This window comes from Onychomys torridus, chromosome 11, assembly GCF_903995425.1.
Source record: "Onychomys torridus chromosome 11, mOncTor1.1, whole genome shotgun sequence".
Lineage (NCBI taxonomy): Eukaryota > Metazoa > Chordata > Mammalia > Rodentia > Cricetidae > Onychomys > Onychomys torridus.
The window spans coordinates 86,206,951-86,228,203 of record NC_050453.1 but is presented as its reverse complement, the minus strand read 5'-3'; positions in this window follow the sequence as shown (position 1 = coordinate 86,228,203).

The window sequence follows — 21,253 nt, the reverse complement described above, 5'->3', positions numbered from 1 at the left end:
CTTCACTATTTCCCTGAATGCCTGTCTACCCATATTCCCAAGACTGACTTGCCTCAAACTTGTAGCCTGTGTCTAGAATAAAGGTAGCTAGACTCTTCTCATGAGACAATTTGTCTATTAATAGGATGGAGGCATACCTGTATCAACATGTTACTACATGGATAAACTAAGTTAATACTCTACCAGGACTTGGGACACTAAGAAGTGAGACCAGGACAATGACTTAGATTTCTTGAACATGGACCACAACTCCCTTGGAGTTCCCTACCCTCTTTTCTTTCAGAACTGCTTCTTTCACAAAATCAGCTCCAATTTGGTCATTATGTTGATACTGCCTTCTCTATCAGATTTTCTCTGTCATTGTTAAGAGGCTATTTATGTCAACTCTATGCAATTCATCATTTTTAAACTGTATTGAGTACCTACTTTATGAAGGGAGCATGCTTTTTATGATAAATGACATGCCTCCATTAAAAACACAATTGTTACCTATTTCCCTACAAATTATTAATCACCATTATTATTTTTAATCAGGATTAAGAGGTGCTGTTCTGTAATTTAGTGTTCTGGGAATTCAGGACTGGGTTGAAATAAACCCCTCTATCAAGGGCACTGGTCCAGCTGCAGAGTATACCTTTAGAAACATGCTGTTCATTTTAAAAATTGTATTAGAAAAATTAACAACAGTACATGGTAGAGACAGAACAAGGTGAAGGCAAAATATAAGCTACATAGGAAGAAGAAAGAATGTCAGAAATCCTAGCAAGGAACCCACTCTATGCTTCTACATGTAGTTATGTTTTCATCCTGTGACCAGCTTTCAGGACTTGAAGTTTATTTATGTTTCACTAAAGAAGAAAATGAACATGAGCTTGCTAAGTGTTTGATGGGCTGGAATTTGAATTCAGATTCATATATCTCCACAACTTTCAATCTCTATGTCTTTTATAAACCTTGTTATAAAGTCAAACACAGCTACAGAAAAACATACACAAAAATAATGGCTTAATTAATTCTAATAATCACTCAGGACAAGAACTGGAAGCTAGCCACATGCTGGAAGAATTCTCCAAAAATAAATATTATGCTGAGACTGATACCATTCATTTATTTGCAACTTTTAATGGCTTTATAAGCCAAATGCACATCCCTAGGGTATTGTTTACCTTTTTTGATTTTAAAAATTTATTTTCTCAGAATGACTTTATATGGAATGAAATGCCTTTCTGTCTCCCAAATTCATCTGTTAAACAGCCAGATTATTTTCTGTGTTGCATCTCCAAGCAGTGTGGATATTGTTGGCCTGTATACACAGATACACTCTCAAACATGATTTAAAAATTATGCTTATTCTCTGATAATATTTATCAATTCCTTTCTAATTTCAGATGTAGAGATGTAATGTCTTGGACAAAACTTGGACAAGTTTTTTTTTTTTTGCAAGAAAACATACAATATTTAGATTTCACTCTTGTATAAGTACAGTTAATGCTTGGACATGCTGAAGCTGCTAGGTTGATTAGTGTTTTTATGAATGGTGATGTTTGTTTCATACACAAATATTGGGCAAAGATAAATACCTTGTGGTATAACACTGGAATTTTCAGTTCATTTTTGCAATGTTGTCCCTTAAAGTATTTCATATTATCACTGCGCTTCTCCATTGAGGATCCTAATACTCCAGGACACAAGAGTTGACAAAGTTAGAGTGTGACACGAATATATTTTAATCTCATACAATGTACACATTTCAGGAAAAAACAGTATTACTATTCTATTATAGACAATGCAGACAATGTTCAGTTTGGTGTAGTTACATTTTTTATTTTGCTTCATTTTTATCTAAAAATGATATCTTTAAATATGTTCTAATCATATCTTAGATTAGGCAACTTTAGCAAGTTTTTAGTAGTGATATTAAGAATGTATGCATTATATAGCATTGCGGAAAGTGATTTTTCTTCTTTTTCTTTTCTTTTTGAGATTATAATATAACTAGACAATTTTTTCTATTTTTTGTTTTCTTCTTCCAATCTCTCCTATGTGCCCAATCTTGTTCTCTTTCAAATTTATGGTTTCATTTTTCACTGATTATTGTTACAGGAATATATGTGTATACACACACACACACACACACACACACTTTCTGAAATATGACCTATTCAGTTTGTCTAATAGTTCTCGTGTTGGCATTCAAGCATGCCTGAACTGCCCCTTGAGGACCTGTGTGCAGGGCTGGCCAGAACACAGGCAGTACTTTGGCCTGTGCAGGGTCCTGACGATGTCACACGATCATTGCTGCATAGTCTCTGTGTGCATGCACTGAGCCCCCCTTAAAAGGTGGAGCTCTGCCCTCCTCCCTTTTCTTCTTCTAGGTGCCTGCCTGCTTTCCCTCTCTTCTTCTCTCCTAGGTCCCACCCACATTCTCTCTCCTTTTCTTCCCCTTCCTTCTCTTCCTGTGTCCTCTCTTCTCAGGAAACTGCCCTGTACCTCCTTTCTCCCCCCTCTCTTGCCCCTTAAATCCCTCCACATGAATTCTGTCCGGTGGTGTGACTTTCTAGGGCCCCCTGGCTCAAATCCGCCAAGGCCACCACCACTGTTTGTGAATTATAACAACTTGTATATGTTTTCAGGGCTGATTTGGTATTGTATAACTGTTTGGTGTGCTGTTTCCTGGGGAAGACTGTTTCTCTTACCCTCAGTCTTCTTTAGTTATTTGTAGTTTTTGTATAAGGTTGAGCCTCCTGGTCTTCCCCAATCCATTTTTGTATACTTATTATTATTGTCTTTGAAACCAAAAATTAAGGGTAAACATTTTAGTCTGGGAAATCTTAGATTGTTTGAGACATTGTAGACAAGATATTTAATCTTTAAGAGTACAAGTTTTATTTTTGTGGAATGAACATCACTACCATTTTTGTTTGTTGATGAATACCTTCTGATTATATTTTAATTATTTCCCCCTAATCTCTCCATTTTCAACACTTTGAGTTCATATGTGTAGATATTTAGTAAATTGTATTTTTCTAAATAATCATTTGCTGTATTTAAACATAATCTTGGAGCTCTTTTAAAACTATTTCGGTATCAGATTTATTTTGTGTCATAGTTTTTGTTGATTTGAAGTGAAGATGGACACACCTGGGAATAGGGGCTGACTCAAACAGCCTGGTCTATGGACATGTCTGTGGGGAATTTTCTTAACTGCTAATTGAGGAAGGCAAAGCCCACTGTGGGCAGTACTATCCTTAGGCAGACGGGTCTGGGCTTATATGAATGGTAGCTGAATGAGCCAATAAGCAGCTTTGCTCTACAGTTTCTGTTTCTATTGCTGCTTCCAGCTTGTGGTTGAGTTCCTGGCCTGGCTTCGCTTGATGATGTATTTTGACCACTAAGACACAGCAAACCCCTTCTTCCCCAAATTAGTTGTTTTTTTTATTGTATTTTTTTAATTTTATAATTTAATTTAATTTTACATATCAATCATGGATTCCCCTGTCCTCTTTCCTCCCACCTCCACCCTCCCTCCAGCCCACCCCCCATTCCCATCTCCTCTAGGGCAAGGACTCCCCTGAGGATTCAGCTCAACCTGGTGGATTCAGTACAGGCAGGTACAGTCCCCTCCTCCCAGGCTGAGCAAAGTGTCCCTGCATAGGCCTCAGGTCCCAAACAGCCAGCTCATGCACTAAGGACAGGTCCCGGTCCCACAGACTGGGTGCCTCCCAAACAGTTCAAGCTATTCAACTGTCTCACTTATCCAGAGTGCCTGATCCAGCTGGGGGCTCCACAGCCTTTGGTTCATAATTCATGTGCTTCCATTTGTTTGGCTATTTGTCCCTGTGCTTTTTCCAATCTTGGTCTCAACAATTCGTGCTTATAAAATCCCTCCTCTTTCTTGCCAGTTGGAATCCTGGAGCTCCACTTGGGGCCTGGCTGTGGATCTCTGCATCCTCTTCCATCAGTCATTGGATGAGAGTTCTAGCACGACATTTAGGGTGTTTGGCCATCTGGATCACCAGAGTAGGTCAGTTCGGCTTTCTCTCGACCATTGCCAGTAGACTATTGTGGAGGTATATTTGTGGATTTCTGAGGATCTCTCTAGCACTTTGCTTCTTCCTATTCCCAAATTAGTTTTATTCGGTGTTTTATCACAGCAACAGAAAACAAAGTAGAACAGTTTGTCTTTTTACCATCTTTATTTTAGGAAATCTGAGAAAGTAAAGAGGGAAGTTAATGAAGAATTTGATGAGATACTGGGTGGGAAGAGAGAGGATCAATGTGAGCTTCTGTGCCATTATATATCTTAAAACACACCTGGGCATTGGAGACTAATGTTTCCCATCTTTGTCTTCAGAAAAGCTCTGGCTTTAATCTTTCTGAGCCATAGTTAAATCCATATGGTTATAGGAACGTGTGTGTAGGCAAAGAGGCTTTCTGTACCTAAGGCACAACCTGAAGAAACAAAGTCAGAATGCTCTCTGCTGATTAAATTCCTGAAGTTGGGCTGATGTCCCTCCTCAAAAAAATGGGATTTCCTTTGCTTACCTGCTTGTGTTTTAAAACCTAAAATTTGACAAATAGCAAATGCTGACTGAGGGAACTGCTCAAGCAGCCTCTAAATCAGTACTTATACAGTAAGCATGTCATTGGAATAGAAAATGATAACTTACGCTTCAGGAAAAAACTAATGAAGGAAAAGAGGACTCTCTCAGCCAGGGAAGTATGCTGCGGATATTGCTCTGTATAAATAAAATGCTGATTGGCCAGTATAGGTGGGACAAGAGAGAAGAGAATTCTGGGAGTTAGACAGCTGGGGAAGAAAGATACTGCCAGCTGCCACCATGAAAAGCAAGATGTAAGGTACTGGTAAGCCACAAGCCACGTGGCAACTTATAGACTAACAGAAACGGGTTAATTTAAGAACTAGATAGCAAGAAGTCTGCCATGGTCATACAGTTTGTAACCAATGTAAGTTTCTGTGTGTTTACTTGGTTGGGTCTATGGGTGAGAGAGATTTGTCCTGACTAGGCCAGGCAGGAAAACTCTAGCTACAGAAGCAGATAGGTTAACTGCAGATCTTCAGTTCTGCCCTCAACCCTGCCTCCAAATGCAACCCCTCAGTCTCATTCTCAGCTCTGTAGAAGACTATCTGCTGCAGACCTCTTCTTCCACTTCCAATGTATCATATAGATCTTACTCTCGCAACTTCTTCCCCCCACTCATGGGTTTATTCCAGCCCTTAACTCCTGTAGGCACTTCCTGGCAACCCAAGGATCACTCCAGCCAGGGAAGCAAGTTGGCTAAATGCACGTCTTGACCTCTCCCTCATAGCCTCCAAAACCAATCCCCAAGGTTTAACTCCACACTTCAGCAAACCATCTGTCCCCATCTACTGTCAATCACAAGATAAACCTTTCTGAACTTCCTTCCATGCCAATTACTTTATATCAGTCCCCAAATCCAACAAGCATTCCCTGGAAACTCCTGGAAGCAGATCTTCACCTCTCTCTCCATTATCTCAAACCCAATCACCCAGTCTTATCCCCAAGTCTTTAGCAGAACACTTGCCAGGGCCTTTCCTCATTCCCAACCTGCACCCCCAGGTAATTAATTAGATCCTGCTAGACTACTCTGCTTCTTTCCATCCTGTGCAGTCCTCCTCCCCCACTCCAGGCCATTTCCATTCCATCTACACTCCCAATATCTAGAAGCACATTTTATCTAGAACCTCCAGTGGCCACATCTATTAGAACCCCAAAAGAATTTCCTAATAGTCACTCTTCTAAGAACAAAATAGTACAAGAGAAACCAAGGAACAAAACACTCACCCAACAAAGGCATGACCAGATATTAGCACCCTGATTATTTCCCAAACCAAATGCCTACATGTCAGCATAAAAACACAATCAATACCAGCCATGATAGTATATCTCCACTAGAGCCCAGCAACCATACCATAGCAGCCTCTGAATATGACAACACAGTTGAAACACAAGAAAAAGACCTTAAAATAGCCTTTATAGGTATGATAGAGGTGCCTAAAGAAGAAATGAATAAACCCCTTAAAGAAATCTAGGAAAATTCAATCAAAAAGTGGAAGGAAATGAATAAAGAGTTCAAGACCTGAAAGTGGAAACATAATTAATAAACAAAACCCAAACAGGGAAAAAACCTGGAAAAGAAAACTTTAGGAACAAAAACACAAACAGCAGAGGCAAACTTCATTCAAGAATACAAGAGACTGAAAAGAGAATCTCAGCATTGAAGATAAGAGAGAAGAAATTGGTAAGTAAGTCAAAGAAAATATTAAAAACAAAACAAGAAAAATAGCAACAACAATAAATCTAGGCATAAAACATCCATGAAATCTGGGGCATGATGAAAGATCAAATGTAAGAATAATAGGAATAGAAAGAGAAGAATCCCAGATCAAAAGCCCAGAAAATATATTTAACAAAATCACAGAAGAAAATTTTCCTAACCAAAAAAGGGCATGCCTATAAAAGTACACAAAGCTTAAAGAACACCAAATAGACTGGACCAAAAAGGAAATTTGTCTTGGCACATAATAAATAATCAAAACACTAAACATCCAATACAAAGAAAGACTATTAAAATCTGCAAGGGGAAAAGATCTCGTAACATATAAAGGCAGACATATTGGAATAAGATCTGAATTCTCAATGGAGACCATAAAAGCTAGAAAGACCTTGAAAGATATTTTACATACTTTGAGAGACCACAGAGGCCAGCCGAGACTAGTATACCCAGAAAAACTTTAAATCACAATTGATGGATTAAATGAGACATTCTATGATAAAACAAAATTTAAACAGTATCTATCTACAACTCCAGCCCTAAAGAAGGTGCTAGAAGGAAATTTCCAACCTAAACAGGTTAAACACACTGAAGAAAACACAAGAAATAAATAATCCCTGAGCAGTAAATAAAAAGAGGGGAAACAGACAGAGGCGCACGAGCATGCACACGCGCGCAAGCACGCGCACACGCGCGCGCACACACACACACACACACCCACACACCCACACACACACCACCTGGTAACAAGAAAATAACAGGAATCAACTGCTTATGGATATCTCTCAATGCCAGTGTTCTCAATTTCCCAATAAAAAGACAAGGGATAACTAAATGGATATGAAAACAGAATCCACTATTCTACTACATCATCAAACTGAAAGTTAACATCAAGTATAGATATTAACTCAGGATGTAAGGATGGAAAAAATATTCCATGCAAATGGACCTAAGAAATAAGCTGTGTGGCCATTTAATTATGACAAAATAGACTAAAAACTGAAACTAATCAAGGAGAGTGGGAAGGACACTACATACTCATTGAAGAAAAAAATCCACCAAGAGGACACTGAAATTCATATCTATGCCCCAAACACAAAGCACCCAAGTTCATAAAATAAACATACAACAACTTAAATCACAATTGACTTTTACACACTAGTATGATAATTCAATACTCCACTCACACCAATAAAGAGTTTATCTAAACATGAACTAAACTGAGAAAGAGTCAAGCTAACTGACATTAGAAACCAAATGTACCTAACAGATATTTACAGAACATTTTACCCCAAAATGAAAGAATATAGCTTCTTCCCAGCACCTTCTGGAACTTTCCTCAAAACTGACCACATACTTGTACACAAAGCAAGCCTTACCACACTTGTATCCTATCAGAGCATCACAGATTAAACTTGGTTATCAACACCAGAAAGAAGAGAAAACTTAAAAAACTCACAGAAACCGAACAAGTCAATCTCAGAGCACCACAGATTAAACTTGGATATCAACAACAGAAACAACAGAAGACTTACAAACTAATGGAAATTGAACAAGTCACCATGGCATGAAAAGGGAGTCAACACAACAATTAAGAAAGAAATTAAAAACTTTTTAGAACTGAATGAAAATGAATTCACAACATACCTGACCTTATTGGAACCAATGAAGGCAATTTTAAGAGGCAAATTCATAGCACTAAGTGCCTATATAAAAATCTTCAATACATCTTATACTAGCAACTTAACAGCATACTTGAAACTCTAGAACAAATTTAATATGGAAATAATATCTAAAATAAAGAATTAAATACACTAGACATCAAGAAGACAAATAACTCAATAAAAATGGGGTAAAGTTCTAAACAAAGAATTCTTGGGATTGGGGATTTAGCTCACTTGCCTAGCAAGCACAAGGCCCTGGGATACCACAAGGGCATTTGCTCAGCTATGTTCATATCAGCATTGTTTGTAATAGCCAGAATCTGGAAACAACCTAGATGCCCTTCAACTGAAGAATGGATAAAGAAAATATGGTACATATACACAATGGAGTACTACTCAGCAGAGAAAAACAATGACATCATGAGGTTTGCAGGCAAATAGATAGATCTAGAAAAAAATCATCCTAAGTGAGGTAACTCAGACTCAGAAAGACAAACATGGTATGTACTCACTCATAGTAGGATACTAGATGTAAAACAAAGATGACTAGACTGCTACACAACTCCAGGGAGGCTACCTAGAAAACGCAACCCTAGGAAAGACACAGGGATCGCCCAATGACAGAGAAATGGATGAGATCTACATGAACAACCTGGATGACAGTGGGAGTAATAAAGGGCAAGGTTCGAGGGAAAGAGAGCTTAGGGGAGCAGGAGATCCCAGCTGGATCAAGAACAGAAAGGGAGAACAAGGAATAACAGACCATGATAAAGGAAAAAAAAGAATTCTCTGTAGAGTACTCAAATGGCTGAGAAACACTTAAAGAAATTCTCAATATTCTTAGCCATCAAGGAAATGCAAATCCATTTACTTTGAGATTTCATCCTACACACATATTAGGAAATCTAAGATCACTAATAGAAGTGACAGCTCATGCGGGTGGCTTTGTGGAGAATGGGGAACATTTCTCCATTGATAGTGGTACAAAATTTCACAGCTCAATGTGAAACCAATGTGGCAGTTCTTTAGGATGTTTGGAACTGACCTATTTCAAGATCCAGATATATCACTTTTGGGTATGTACCTAAAGGACACTTGATGCAACCACAAAAGTACATAATTATCCATGATAATTTCTGCTCTATTGAAAATACCCAGGAATTGACAGTGATATACATGTTCCTCAGTAAAATAATGGATAATGAAAATATGGTGAATGTGTATAATTGAGTATTACTCAGCCATCAAAAAAATGAAATCATGAAAGTCACAGGTAAATGTACTAGAAATAACCATTCCAAGTGAGGTATCCCAAATATAGAATGCAAAATATATTTATACACTTATATGTAGATATGAGATGTTAAGTCAATGATCACTAAGTTACAATTTGTGGAACTGAAGAAGTTAGGTAAAGAGTGAGGGACTAGGAGGGTCAGACAGCTCTTGTTAAGAAATGGCAACAGAATAGATAGTTATGGATGGATGGTAGTGGCAGAACAGCACAATCAAGTGGAGAGGTGGAAGGAGGTGGAAGAGGAACAGGGGATACAGAGAAAGACAGTTAAAATTAAGGCCCATCTGCAGAGTAGTAGGGAAACCTAATAGAGTAGAGTCTTCCTAAAATATATACATACATGAAGGCAGTCTAAAGAAATTGCAATACCATGGGGGAGACAGAGCCTCAACTTTATGTGTCACCAAATAAAGTTTACTATAAAAGAAAGAAAGAAAGAGAGAAACGAAATGGAACAACAATACCCAGAAAGATCAAGTAATCTTACCAGTCATCATCAGAGATCGACAGAGAAGCTTCTTCCTGCCGTAGATGAAAACAAACACAGAGACCCACATCCAGAGAATATGAAGAGAGAGAGAGAGACAGAGACAGAGACAGAGAGACAGAGACAGAGAGAGACAGAGACAGAGAGCAAGCTTAGAATATGCAGCACTAATTGGAATGTCTCCCTCTAATCTTGTTAGGGACCAAGATTTCAGGAACCAAACATGAACCATGGAAAGTACTAGCTAAGCCAGAGAACAAGCCATAAACCCACCACCCTCCCTTAGAGCAGTAACACCTGTTTGCTAACCAGAGGCTCCCAAAGATAAGAGCATTCCACAGTCAGGTGCCATGACAACCGAATGTAAAGAACATTCCATGGTCAGGTAGCCTAGCAACAGAACAAATGGCCCCTGACCAGTCACCTTAGCAGACTCCTTGCAGTTGCACGACCTGCATGTCTCCCTTGTTCTGCATACCTTCCACGTCCCTCCTTCCTGCCCCCTCCCCTGTTATGCTATATAAGCCATGTGGAGGAAAATAAAGTTTGGCGGCTTGATCAGAATACTGTCTTGCTGTCCGTCTTTTCGTGTCGCCCTTCCCTTTCATTCGCTCCCACAAGTGGGTCCCCCCCCCTGTTGAAACGCCACTGGCTGGGGCATAATCCCTCTCCTCAGAGCCCAGAGAACCCTGTGAGTGAGGGGGGGAAAAGTATGTAAAAGAGGGAGGAGATAGAGACAAGGTCCTCTAAACCACTGAGCAAAGCTCATATGATGTTGCTTGGATTCTAACTGACTACCTCAGGGGAGGGGTTGAGAAGGTGTGGTGTCAACAACACAGACACCAGGCATCCATTCAAGGCAGATAACAAACTCCTGGTGTCTTGTGTCATTGACTCTTGCCTTCTCTCCCCCTCCCCAGAGGGAGCTGTTAGAATCCAAGCAACATCTGGTTATTGGTGAAATTATTAAGACCATTCCATGTAGTTAAAAGGGAGGTTTACTTTTGTGGTTGAACTTAGAAATGAAGGGATAGGTTGTAGGGTCTGGCAAAGGTATGGCCTAGTCTGGTGGTGTTCTCTGGAGAACTCTGCTCGGTCTACCTCCAGCGTCCAGGGTCCCAGAACCAAGAGAGAACTCTCCTCTTGATCCTGGGTCTTCAGCTTCCTCCCTCAACCCTGCCTTATGGGCGTGACCATTACCAAAGCCTCAATGGGGGTTGGAACTTCCAGGCCAAGGCTGGGAAGGCTGAGCACTACATCTGGTGCTTGAATGTGGAGCTTCTGTTACTTTGTTTCTCCCAGTGCAGGTTCTGAAGACAGCGTGTTTCAGTAAGAAGGCCCCTCAGTGTTGTGTTCTTTTGGTCCCTTTAGCAGGTAAGCATTGGGACCCCCATTTATTTCCTTCTTTTGTGTTGTCTGTCATGGTTGTCTGCCCATCCTGTTAGGAAGGTGCATTTTTTTTTCTGCTTCAGTTCACCCAGCACCTTCACATAAGAATTGACCCCCTCCCACGAGGAGGAAGAACCTAGGCTCAGCTCCTGATTGCTGTCCCTTGTCTGGAGAAACCATGTGGGCATATAGTCATGGCCTAAAAATCAAAGTATCCCACTAAGCACAGGACATAAGGATCTGATACAAATTTTCATCCTGTTGAAATGATGGGTAATCTTTTCATCACTCCTGTCAGTTCCATGTCAGATATCTCTACAAAATCCAATAAGGAGGAGACAGACAGTTTGGGCCCCAAGAAATCTGTCAAGAAGAACGTAACTGTCAGTTTGCCCCCACCCCAAAACTTAGTAAGGTGAACATAGCTTTCAATATGGGCCCCCTGAAATCTGTCAAGCAGAATGTAGCTGTCAGTTTGGATCCCATCAACTCTGTCAAAGAGAAGGCAGCTGTCATTAAGTCATGTGCTGCTGTCCCCTCTGCCCTCTCCCCCCCAACAATTGGCAGCTACCCCTCTGCCACAGTATTCTTGGGGCACTCTACCCCAATACCATCCTGCCTCAGGAGGTGGCTATTCTTCCACAATGCCAGATGTTTTACAACCCTCACAGCCTATACCACTGTCAGTCTTTAGGCCTATAGAAGCTTTCCCAGTCAATGTGGGCCCAAATGCCAGGGCTCAGCCCTGGGTTTCCACCCCCATAGCTAATCTCTCCATCACCTGGAAGGCAGCCAATGATTCAGGCTCAGATTCCCCCTTCTTTTAGCAGGTCCTTACTCAATGGTTGGTGCAGTTACAAACACATTTCTATTGGTACCATTTGCTTAAAGCTGTGTTAGAGCCTGCAGTCTTTCTCAAATGGAGATCAGACTATGATGATCAGGTAGAATCCCAGGCCTAGATGAACATGAACATCTTACTTAATGTCCAGGTGATCTATGATATGCTCACAGGGAGTGGGGAATATGTCCATCCTGTGAACCAGGCACAGAATGGCTTGAATGCATATACATTTTTTAAATGTACCACATTTTCTTTATTCATTTGTCTAATGAGGGACATCTAGGTTGTTTCCAACTTCTGGCTATTATGAAGAGAACAGCAAGGAACATGCTTGAGCATGTCACTCTGTGGTAGGATAAAACATCCTTTGGGTATATGGCCAAGAATGGAATGGCTGGATCTTAATTCCTAGCTTCCTAAGGAACTGCCACACTGATTCCAGATTGATTGTACAGGTTTGCAGTTTCATCAGCAATGATGAGTGTTCTCCTCACATCCTCCACAGCATGAGCTGTCCTTTGTTTTACTGACCTTAGCCACTCTGAGTGGTACAGATGAAATCTCAAAGTAGTTTTGGTTTGATGAGTTTGGATGAGTAAGGATATTGAACATTTCTTTAAGTGTTTCTCAGCCATTTGAGTTTCTTCTTTTGAGAATTATCTGTTTACAGCTGTACCCCAAATTTAATAGGGTTATTTGTTTTCTTGATATCTAGTTTATTTGTAGCTCTTCATATATTTTGGATATTAATTCTCAATCAGATGTGTAGTTGGTAAAATGTTTTCCCATTCTGCAGAATGCTTCTTTGTCCTAATGATGGTGTCCTTTGTCATGCAGAAGCTTTTCAGTTTCATGAGGTTTTATTTATTTATTAATAATTTGTTTTTATTTTATGTTCAAATTGGTATTTTGCCTGCATGAACATCCACATGAGGGTGTCAGAAAGTCTGGAACTGAGGTTACAGTTACTTTTATCTATTACCCCACACAAAACTCATAATCAAATGGATTGAAGACCTCAACATAGAACCAGATACATTAAACATGATAGAAGAGAAAGTAGGGAATAGCCTTGACCTCATTGCCACAGGAAAAGACTTTCTGAACAGAACACCAATAGGGCATGCACTGAGAACAACAATCAATAAATGGGACCTCTGAGGCTGGAGAGATGGCTCAGCTGTTGAGAGCTCTGTCTGCTCTTCCACAGGACCTGGGTTCAATTCCCAGAATCCACAAGGATGTTGCTTGTTTTTGTTCTTTTGGGAGGCCCACCATCCAGCTCTCAAATAAATCACACAAGGAGGATTATTCTTAATTATAAGTGCCTAGCCTTAGCTTGGCTTATTTCTAGATCGCTTTTCTTAACTTAAATTATCCCATCTATCTTTTGCCTCTGAGCTTTTCCTTTTATATTCTTTTTTACCTTTCTTTGTTTCTTACTCTGTGGTGGCCTGTTGTGTAGCTGGGTGGCTGGCCCTTAGAGTCCTCCTCCTTCTCTGGTTAGTTCCTTTTCTCCTCCCATATTTCTCCTTTTCTATATTCTCTCTGCCTGCCAGCTCCACTTATTCTTCCTCCTGCCTCACTATTGGCCACTGAGTTCTTTATTATATCATCAGGTGTTTTAGAATGCATATTTTCAATAGGTCTCAGACCTGTCCCTCAAGGCCCTCAGAGCCTGTACTCCCTGGGATCCTTTGGTGTACTTTGGCAATCTTATCCAATAGCCCAGGGAGCTCTTTCCTGATTTCCTGGCCCCTGTCAATGAGGCCATAGAGTGCAGAGTGGATGCAGGCCCCACTAGAGATAGGCTGATTAAACAACTGACTTGGGAGGGGCTCAGTACTCAAATGTGTAATGAAGTTGCAGCTATGCGGAATGAGGACATACATAAATGGGTGCAAGCTACCAGAGATCTTGACCCCAGCACCGGTCCCCATTGCCGCTTTTACTGACTCCGTGGATGCTCTCCTCACTGACAGGCAGTATGCTAATGACACTCCCAAGGGCCCCCAAGTAGATAGAACTTGCTGGGGATGTGGCAAATGAGGCTATCTGTGGTGTGACTGTCCCTAGACAAAATCTAAGACCTGATGTCTCAGTTGAAATAAAGGATTTCATTGGGCAAAGGTTTACAGGTCACGGCTTGCTGAAATACCAGTCTCTTTACACTCAAGGTGGGGTACTCCTCAGCCCCACAAGAGGAGGCTCTGGTAATCCAAAAATCTATTGGACAATGCCCATTTTTTTCTACACTGCCCTGAGGGAGCCATTAGAATCCAAGCTACAATATGAAATCACAGAGACTTATGCAGCACACACTGAGTCTACCTGGGTCTGCATCAGGTCCTCTACATATGTATTATGGCTTTCAGTTTGGTGTTTTTATAGGTTTCCTGAGTGTGTGAATGGGTTGGTCTCTGATTCTTGTGCCTGGTCTTGGAGCTCTTTGCCTTCTGTTGGTTTGCCTTGTCCAAATTTGATGTGATGAATTCCTGAAGTGCAATTGGGTGGGACTTTGTTTCATGTTCCTTCTCCTGTGTTCTTTTCCTTCTGTTTGTTTTATCCAATCTGATAAGTTTTTTGTTTTATCTTATATTTTATTATCTTCCCTTCAAATCCTGTATTTTTTTTTTCTTAACCACTGAGCCATCTCTCTAGCCCCATTTTTTTTCTAATAAGAGATAGATAGTGTGTTTAGATGGGAGGAGAGGTAGGGAGAAACTTAGGAGATAGTATGTGGAAGAAAAATCCATTTTCAATTAAAGGGAAATTAATCCATTTCCAAAGCTAAAAACAAAACAGAAAAAGTGAAATCCTAGCTGGGAAATCAAAAGTCATACCAGAATCTACATATTTTGTTTCTGGTATAGGAAAAGTAATTATTTTTGATAACTTCTATTAGGCATAAAATTTCTAAGCAAAATCAGTTGTCAGCTTTTTCATAAAACATTATCATAAGTTTACCTTATGTCTCCTGTTTAAAATAAGTGTGTTTCAGTCATTTTTTCTAACATTGAGAGAAATGCTTAGAAATACTGTTTCCTTATACTTACATTCATTTTTTTCATTTCACACACAAAAAAGCTTTTCTAACTACATAAATCCTTCCAAGTACCTCAGGAAAACATAGTGATAGTGTTGATGTAATCAAAATGATCTTAACAAAATATATGAAAGTATAATGTCTTGTTTGGGAAGCATTGTCTAGGTTTGTTATAAGTGAGCTGATGGAGATACAACATCTGGAAAAATGGAGTAGACACATATATACGAGTATAGGGATCTAGATCCACATCATACTGTTGGCAAATATTCATAGCAGTTAAACAGAACACAGTAACACTACAGGTTGGCTGAACATAGAAAAGGCATTATGCAAAACACAGGAAAGCTTCTCTTTCTAGCCACAAATTGTGTGTGTGTGTGTGTGTGTGTGTGTGTGTGTGTTATGTCTTCTTTTGGTTGAGCAAACTCCAAGGTCTTTCCGGACAAGGAATATGATCATGAACCAGGATGGGATTGTGAGAGGTGAGAAAACCACCCTTTACATAGTAAGAGTCCAATATCATTGTTAAGTATCCACAACCATTTGGAAAAACAAAGTAAGTGCATTTTCATTTAAACAATTGTACTGAAGGAAATATTATCAGTATATCTGCAAATGGGAGGAATCAATAATGTAAAGGAGATTCCTCTGCTCTGTGGAGAGAAAACAAACATTTTTGTGTTGTTGTTTCATTTTACTACTTTAAACAAGTGCAATGCTGGGCAATTCCCTTACCTTTTGAGTGCTGCATTTCTATACCAAAACAAAGCAAACAAACAAGTAAATAAACAAAAACTCAACACAGCTCAAGGGAAAATCTCTGAACTGTATAACTCATGGATTTATTTATTTTAACGTGTGACTCTTAAACATATTGTACCAATAAGTTTAGTCTTTGAGGGTAAGAAGACTGACATTTTGTTCTTCTGCTGTAATTAATAAACAAATAGATCACTTCCACATTCTTACTCTCCTCTGGTGAGATAAAGTCTACAAAAGCTTTTATAGGCTGATGCCCAATGAAATATATCCCAAGATACCATGTTGGAAGAAGTGAAACAAGTCCCCAAAGTTGAATTCTAACACATACATACTCACACAAACACCTACACATATGCACACACATTAACACAAACATCATATACACATACACACAAAGACACATTTATATATGCATGCAGAATAATAAAGTGAAACAAAACTAAGAGAAGTATCCTTTCAATTTATTGTTCTTTTTAGTTCTGCCCAGCTATCATGACTATGAACCAAAGTAATGACTAGCATGGTACAAAAACTTTAAGGTTTCAACAGTGGAATACATAGTAGCACAAATCCTGATTGGTCTTAGCAATAAAAACCTGGAGCCAGATATCAGGGAACATGCTGAAATATCAGAGAGACAAAGGAGCAAGCCACAGACACTTCTTACCTTGCCTACAGCTCAGCCTGAAGAGATGGTGAGCACCTGTCTTCTGTTACCTTATATTCCTCTCTCCACCCAACCATATCACTTCCTGTCTCCTCCCTAGGGCTGGGATTTCAAGGCTTATGCCTCTCAAGTACTGGAATCAAAGGCATGAGATTCCAAGTCCTGGGATCAAAGATGTGAGCTTCCTTTGCCTGGTTCTGTTTCTCTGTTAGACTGGATCAGTCTCATGTAGCCTATAGTGCCCTTGAACTCCTGATATTCCTGCTTCCTCTTCTCAAGTGCTGAAATTAAGGGTGTGTGCCACCACTGCCTGTCCTCTATGGTTAAATAGTGAATAGCTCTGCAAAATGATCTCCAGGCAAGCTTTATTTGGTAGAGCACAAGTCACCACACATATACCTTGTTAGAAACCAACAGATTTGCAATTGGACTTAAGACCCACTAAATAAAAAGAAAATAATGACTTGTAATGCAAACTTCAACTACCCTATGCTAGTGAAATCATGAATCTTGGAGGAGAGCTTACCAATGCCATTTTACTAAGCCAGCATAATCGCTATCTTCATTCTATTTATTTATTGTTATAATATATAAGTGTAGTTAATCTATTTTTTAAAATTCTGCCCTATCTTTTTTTCTTCTATCTTTTCTTCCTTGTTATGAGAATGAATTTCTGGCATGTGTTAGAAGATTAAACTGAAATCAAGCATATCAAAAAATCAACTAATAAAGTTCACAGGTATCTACTGTGATAACTATACAGGTTGTCACCTAAATTAAGTGTGTTATAAGAGTCCATGAGAGTTAAAGGATCTCAGGAATTTATTAAGATATAAAATGGGGGATAATACACTCATGGATACAGAATGAAATAAACATCACCACTTATCCAGCTGTCATTGTCCACTGTTCCACCCAAGGGTGAGAGGAACCCACCATCTGGTCTCTGACCACCCATGAGAGAGTGAGTGCATCCCCTCCTCAGTTTCAGTTGGTAATGTATCCAGAAATAGCCACACCCGTCAGACCAGATAGCCCAAATGTCATTGTTTGAATGGAAAAAATTCCCACAACATTTCCCCCTTTTTGTCTAAATAAAAGGGTTCTAAACCTAATACAAAACTATATACAATAAGAACAACTATCAAGTATCATCCTGGAGAAAGAAACAGTAATGGTGGGAGCCCACAGAAATTTCCTAGTGAGATCTGAGCTTGTTTTACCCAGCAGGACTGCATAACAAGATGATTGGACCATGGGGTTGGGTACCAGGTGGAAAAGTTTATACTTAACTGTATCTAGCAGGAGGAGGTCATTTTGCCTCGCCCCTTGGCATTGTTATAAAAAGCCCTTTTGAATAAAGTTCAAGGCTGGTGAGTTTTGACTCAGGCCTTCCTGAGGCTGTTCTTTCTTTTATCTTGTCATCTAGGTATCTCTTTCTATCTAAATATTTCCCACTTCTCCCTGCTCAAGAGTACTCTGGTCATGAAAGTGGAGGCTGGTCCTCCACAGATGGTACCAGAAACAGAACAAACCAGGGCAAAAGCTGGGGAGTTGGTCCTGTGAGACCAGTCTGGTTTTGTAGAAAAAAAAAAATGAAGCAGGGGTTTTTATTCTTGGGAGTGAAGATGAAGGGTGGAAAGATGCCAAGTGAGGCTGTATCAAGTGTCCGTCCCTGTTTTTGTTTCTCAGTCTATGTTTCTCTCTCTCATAAAGTAAATCATAAGTTTAGTTTGAAAAATGTAGGCTTAGGTATATTGGGGTAGAATAAGCTTTAGGCATAAAGATATTGTGTAGGCTTAGGTATATTAGAGTAAATAAAACTTAAGTATAGTGTAGGTTTTCCCCAAATTGGGACCCAGAAAGCAGCATCCATAGTATGCTGTGGGATATCTTTCTGTATGCTGTGAATATGTGTTGTTGATAAATAAAGCTGTTTGGCCAATGGTGAGGCAGAATAAGGTTGGGTGGGACATTCTAACTAGAGAGAGAGGAAGAAGAAAGACAGAGCAGAGGAGGTGTTGCCAGCTTCTGACAGGAAAGCACAATGTAAAGGTACTGATAAACCATGAGCCACATGGCTAAGTATAGATTTATAGAAATGGGTTAAGATGTAAGAGCTAGCTAGCAAGAAGCCTCAGCCATTAGGCCACATGGTTTGAAAATAATAGAAGTCTCTGAGTGATTATTTTAAAAGTAGCTGCAGGACTGTGGGGCTATGGGGGCTGGGTGGGACCAGAGAAAACATACAACTACAATAATAGACTACAAGCTTGGAAGTCTGAGCAACTTCTGAAGCTCCAGAAGCTGCCAACAATGGCTGATGCCAGACTCAGCAAAAGTGGCAGCAGCCAGGCTTTGGCAGCTGTGACCCATGGGACATCAGCACAGTGCAGGTGGCAGATGCTGGAGACAATACGAGCAGTGAGGGTTTGCAAGCTTTCTGCCAAGAGGAAGCCATGGTGAGGAGTGGAGTACAGATGCTACACCTCAAAAGGCAAATGGCAGGCAGTGGTTTGGAGAGCCTGCTGTGCCACAGGAAAGGGGAACAGTGACCAGTGGTGAGCAGCAGAGACTGCAGAGACCAGACTGCTGCCAGAAGCAGAGAAGTGGAATTAACACTGGAAGAGCAGCTGAGACATGATGAAACTGAGAGCTGTGCTCCAGACTGAACAGCTGGACTGAGGCTTTGCAGGAACTGCCGGGACTAATGCAGCTGGAGCTCCCAGCAGCAGGGAGTGGCAGGAACCATGGAGTTGTCCTGGGGCTACATTAGGCAGTGCAAGCAAGACAGCACATGGAGGTTTCCGGGACCCAGGGTGCTGAGCACCTATCCATCTGAAATATATCTCTGTTCATCTAGAAAACCTAACTAACATGACTATAAGTTTGACAAACAAGGATGACTATTAACCTATAACTCTTATCAACCTATATAACTTAAAGATTAAAGGTTCACATTATAAAATTAAACAACCTTGCCCTGGAGGAGATGGAAATGGGGGATGGGCAGGGGGGAAGGTGGTGGGGGGAAGAATCTGTGGCTAATATGTAAATTTAAATTAAATTATAAAATAAAAAAGTAGAGAAAAAAATGAAAAAAGAAGCACAAAATTAAAATAAAATTAAATTAAACAATCTGTTAACAGATGTGCAATATAAGGACAATGACCTCAAATTTGACAATATACAAAAATATCTTAATCACAGGGAAAAATATATAGTACAATATGACAAAAATATCCCTAATTTGTATTAATATATAAAATATCCTAAACAGAAGTAGAATATGCATACAGTATAATAACTATAATTTTATGTTTGAATCAGTATACAAAAATATTTTAAACAGAAGTAGGAACATATGTAAAATATGACAAATATAGCTTTGAATTTGTATCATTATAAAAATTATCTTAAACAGGAATAGAAAAATAATTTTACAATTGTATCAATATGCAAGAATCTACCAATGCAAATTATCTAAAGCTAATAGTTGCTACATTAGTTTACAAGTAGATAACAATAATCTGTCTTATTATCCTGTCCTATCTATCACCTCTTTTCCTTTCCAAAAGAGATTCCTGGGTCTAAAGTTTATTGTTTCACACCAACTCTATTACAATTTATAATAAACCCCTTACAGATGACAATATCCCTGAGAAAACAAAAACCTATTTGAAGAGGGGGCATTATTTTCTTTGAATTGCTTCCTGCTGTCTAGAGGGTGATGGTGTCTCTGTGGGATTCTCTGAAAAACTAGAACAACAGTTAAGTCTCTTGAGGACTAGCTATATATAGCATTTATATAGCTATATATAGTAGTCAGTCTCAGAGTAATGGGTAAAGCTTATCTGAAGTTCTGGATAGAGATGTAAGATGGTGGACCATCTCAGCTACCCATCCTGCAACTATCCTGAACAGTTTGCAGTTCAAAGTCAATCTTTGTATTGTGTTTATCAGCTCAACAGCATCACTATGAACCAGGAAGAATCAGTGTTGTGGGGCTCCATCATACTTCTAGAGACTTTGGAGCTCTTGGTTAAGAAAATTTATTATTTACTGTGGAAAACTTAAACATTGTTAATGTCAAGAATGGAAAGTTTAAATTTTAATATAGTAATATATCTAATGAAAGGTTCTAAAGAGGCAAGAATAAGTATTGGGAGAAAGAGAATTGTAACAATAGTCCCTAGATTTTTGGTTTTCTTCTGTCCCATACCAATAGGTGATTCTTCTGATAAGAGACAGAAACTCTTGATTTTTTCTTTTAACAACATGCTTGGATTTAGAGAAGGAGAGAGTCACATTGTAGCTTTAAAGCCAACTTTAATTAGAATTTCAACTTTTTTGAGAAATAAAGAGATAATGATGTTTAGGTAGTGAGCCTTTACCCCAAATGAGAATATTGGTATCATTAGGTCAGATTTTTCTTTGCTTGATGATTTTTTTTGAACAGCTTTCTCTTCTTCCTTTGAAGTCTAGATGTCCAAGGTCTTTTAACTTCTTGAGGATGGTTATTTCCATTTTCCTGTGAAGAAAAAAAAAAAAGGAACCCTGTCTTGACCCTCATTTGGTGAGTTTTCCTTACAACTAGTAGAATTGTCATATTGGTGGATGAACTACCATTTCTCCTTATTAAGATGTTTCTCCTCTTTGAATCAAATCTTTATTAATTTTGATGGTATTCATAGCTTTTCTTCTCCTGTGGAAACAAAAGCAAAACACCTTCCCCAATGTAACACATTTTTCTGGTTTCCATTCTGAGGTCAACTC